This window comes from Doryrhamphus excisus, linkage group LG1 (assembly GCF_037039965.1).
Source record: "Doryrhamphus excisus strain RoL-2023G ecotype Guam linkage group LG1, RoL_Dexc_Guam_v1.1, whole genome shotgun sequence".
Lineage (NCBI taxonomy): Eukaryota > Metazoa > Chordata > Actinopteri > Syngnathiformes > Syngnathidae > Doryrhamphus > Doryrhamphus excisus.
In genome coordinates this window covers 25619353-25623710 of record NC_136357.1, presented here as the reverse complement: position 1 = coordinate 25623710, position 4358 = coordinate 25619353, and the positions used below count along the sequence as shown (strand labels likewise).

General features: G+C 45.2%; 1 long non-coding RNA gene across 1 annotated transcript; it reads left to right on the top strand.

Annotated features, from left to right (window-relative positions):
* Positions 1-616: 616 nt before the first annotated feature.
* Positions 617-4137, top strand: LOC144901062 (uncharacterized). The gene is made up of 3 exons (XR_013629248.1): positions 617-634; positions 704-767; positions 4071-4137. It is a non-coding gene; the product is annotated as an uncharacterized LOC144901062 (long non-coding RNA).
* The last annotated feature ends 221 nt before the right edge of the window (positions 4138-4358 follow it).

Here is a 4358-nt window from a genome sequence, read left to right as displayed (position 1 = left end):
TGATACCATACAGCATCCATATCAAACTTGCGCGGGCCGCACTAACATTAAACTTTCATATCAAGGTGGGGGTCTCAAACTAGTGTCCTGCGGGCCACATTTGGCCCGCGGGCCACATGTTTGAGATCCCTGCTGTAAAGCATCCAACATGTTATGGAAACATCTCCAAATATTTCTTGCTCTTTTCCTCCTCGAAAACAATGCATACATCACTCAAATTTTGACTCGTACTTGTTTACCCGAAGAGCTAGCTCGTCACAACTGACGCCATCAACTATAAATGTCGCTTTTGCGTTCGCTTTCAATGTAGAACGCTTTTCGCAAACATCCAGTATGTAGTACGTCTTCTTAGCAAAGCTGGTAAATCATGTCAGGGACCTTGAACCGGCCAAGCGAACATCAGCCATTATTTTATGCGTCGGGATGTCTGCTCATTCTGCAAACGTCTAATTAGATTTGAACTGAAAAGAGGCGAGCGAGTGTGATAGCCACAGCTGACAAACACTCCTGACTGCAAAATCCCGTGTAAACATTGCACACCAGTCAAATAAAAACACTTCATTCAACCCTCCACCGCCTCGGTAAACAATGTTTCACGTTCCCTTCTGGAGCAAATGTAGCAGGCCGTAAAAAGGTAAATGTAATAATTATTTATACTCTGTGGAACAAACTCATTTGATGGCCTGCATTGTTTTTCTTTAAGTCCTGATGCTGCTCGGGATGGAAGCCCGTTTCCGCCACTGGAAAAAAAAAAACGTATCCCGATGGTAAGTTGTAATTCATTCATTCATTCATTTTCTACCGCTTTTTCCTCACGAGGAAAAAGTCCGGTTATATCGATATTTTTTCCGACTCCCGACAATATCGATATAACGAGACTTTACTGTACTTTATTATATATGTATCCCTATGTACTCTATATTTTAACCACTGCCATTTGCACCACATCCTGTTCTGGTTCTAACACTGTCCATTGTAATCTGGAGCATGGTAAATACCATTATTGTGTTTTTCTATGGAAATATGTACAGTATTCTCCTTCTCCTTTTACAGTGGAACCTTGGTTAGCATCCGCCCTGGTTAGCTTCTTTTTATTCATTAATTCAATAGTGCTGGAGCCTATCCCAGCTGTCTTCAGGCGAGAGGCGGGGTTACACCCTGGACCGGTCGCCAGCCAATCGCAGGGCACATATAGACAAACAACCATTCACACTCACATTCATACCTATGGACAATTTGGAGTCGCTAATTAACCTAGCATGTTTTTGGAATGTGGGAATGTTGCATGCACGGGGAGAACATGCAAACTCCACACAGAGATGGCCGAGGGTGGAATTGAACCCTGATCTCCTAGCTGTGAGGTACGCGCGCGAACCACTCGGCCGCCGTAAGTCGTAATTATGAGATAAAAAGTGGAAATTATGAGATAAGGAAGTGAAAATTATCAGATCCAAACTGGTGTCGCCTTCTTCACTTGGCAAAAATGGCGATACAGTTGTTGTTAGGTATACGATATGTCTTTTGTAATGTTTCACATTTTTTGCCAAATCTCATGATTTTGATTTTCTAATTTCATAATATCCATTTTTTTTATCTCGTAATCATGACTTACAGGCGGCACGGTGGTCTAGTGGTTAGTGTGCAGACCTCACAGCTAGGAGACCAGGGTTCAATTCCACCCTCGGCCATCTCTGTGTGGAGTTTGCATGTTCTCCCCGTGCATGCGTGGGTTTTCTCCGGGTACTCCGGTTTCCTCCCACATTCCAAAAAACATGCTAGGTTAATTAGCGACTCCAAATTGTCCATAGGTATGAATGTGAGTGTGAATGGTTGTTTGTCTATATGTGCCCTTTGATTGGCTGGCGACCAATCCAGGGTGTGACCCTCGTGAGGAAAAGCGGCAGAAAATGAATGAATGAATGAATAAAAAGAAGCTAACCAGGGCGGATGCTAACCAAGGTTCTACTGTAAAAGGAGAAGGAGAATACTGTACATATTTCCATAGAAAAACACAATAATGGTATTTACCATGCTCCAGATTACAATGGACAGTGCAAATTAGGGTGCAAATTAGGGATCGACCGATATGGTTTTTTTGGGGCCGATGCCGATACCGATTTTTTTTCCATCACCCTTAGCCGATGGCCGATTTTGCTTGTGGCCGATACTGCTTTTGATCCTTCAATTTACATGAAAAAATGACCATGATAACAAATATTCCAGGTCTCATGTTTAAACAAATATTGATTGAAATGTAAACACTGAACACAGTAGGATTCAGCTTTCTTAAACACACATTTAAATATTAAATTAAATTAAATAAATATTAAATAATATCAACTTTAAAAGGAATAAATATTCAACCATGTGCAAAACATTTCTGTCATAGTTTGAATTTATTTAGCATCGATGTGATGACTGCTCCTCCGCGTGACTGTAAATCATGCGGTGGAAAAATACATCGGCGAACCCACGCACGTATCGGCCGATACAGATACAAGGAAAAAAACGCAAATATCAGCCCGATATATCGTCCGGCCGATGTATCAGTCGATCCTTAGTGCAAATGGCAGTGGTTCAAATACATAGGGTACATGTACGTATGTATCCCTACATATATAATAAAGTACTACTAACAGTTGGTGGCTGGGTTATGAAGGGTCTGCAGAGATGTTTGCCGTTCCAGTCTGCCCTTGTCCGGTTTGCTCCCAGAGCCGTACCAAGGTGTGGCGGGGGTGCCGAGAACAGACTGTACTACTTCATTGTTTGCAGTTTCCTCAGGCAGGCTGAACTTCTCAAGAAGTACATCCTCTACTGCGCCTTCTTCCAAACCGTGGGAGGAACACTTCAAGTCCTGGGAACCCCCAAGGCGTCCACTTTAGACACGCGGGGTAGTCAGGTGGGGGCGGGGGGGGGTGAAGAGTGGGCGGGGTGATCGCCTGGAGTCTACCATCATGTGTTCCGTGTTCCGTCACTGTAGAGTTTGACTTTCTTTGCCGCATTAACCGCGGAAAAAAAAAAACGTTGTTGATCCAGGTATCATGATCCCAGACACCTTTCCTCACGTTATCGTCCCATTCTCCTCCCTTTCATACTTTTTGATCCGGGATCCTAAAAGTAGCGAAACCTAATTCCTGTGGAATTACGCCACAAAGCTTTTCCTCTCATCCGCACGCGTCTCACTCCATGTTGAATTTTGTGAAGGGTTGTAAAACTAAAAAGTGGAATCCCCCTCTCGGATGCTCCGATCTCCCGATGCAATCTTTGTTGCTATTATTGTGATATAAATATTTAGACCAGGGGTCTCAAACACACGGCCCGCGGGCCAAATGTGGCCCGCAGGACACTAATTTGAGGCCCCCCGCCTTGATATGAAAGTTTAATATTAGTGCGCCCCCCGCGCAAGTTCGATATGGATGCTGTATGGCAGGGGTCTCAAACACGCGGCCCGCGGGCCAAATGTGGCCCGCAGGACACTAATTTGAGGCCCCCGCCATGATATAAAAGCGAACGCAAAAGCGACATTTATAGTTGATAGGAGGAAAAGAGCAAGAAATATTTGGAGATGTTTCCATAACATGTTGGATGCTTTACAGCAGGGGTCTCAAACACGCGGCCCGCGGGCCAAATGTGGCCCGCAGGACACTAATTTGAGGCCCCCCGCCTTGATATGAAAGTTTAATGTTAGTGCGCCCCCCGCGCAAGTTCGATATGGATGCTGTATGGCAGGGGTCTCAAACACGCGGCCCGCGGGCCAAATGTGGCCCGCAGGACACTAATTTGAGGCCCCCGCCATGATATGAAAGTTTAATATTAGTGCGCCCCCCGCGCAAGTTTGATATGGATGCTGTATGGTATCATGTACCCAGAAAATATTATTACGTTGGATTAATGTTCATGTTAAAGGTTAAATAACTGTTAATAGTTATCCTCCCTATCCCTAATAAATGTGTTTTTTTTTTTGGAAAACCTGATGCGGCCCAGTCTCACCCAGACCCTAGCTCCAGTGGCCCCCAGGTAAATTGAGTTTGAGACCCCTGACGTAGACTTTGTTTTTTGTTTCAAATTAGGCTTCGATGAATATCGGGAAGCTGACCTTCACAGCTGCTTGTCTCCTCGCATATGAAGTATCATCAAGTCCACGCCGAAGCACTTCGATGAACACACGCGTGGCCCGATGCAACGAAGACGGCGCTGATCCAAAAAGGCTGGCCCGTAGTCAACGCCCCGGCCGACGGCTTAATCGCTGGTATTTCAAACGCCACTCGGAATGCCCTTTTCCCCCTGCTTGCCTATTGGGGAGCTGTCAGAAGTCCACAGCGCCGCCCGTCGTGTCGTCCGCCTGATAAAGGTTAATC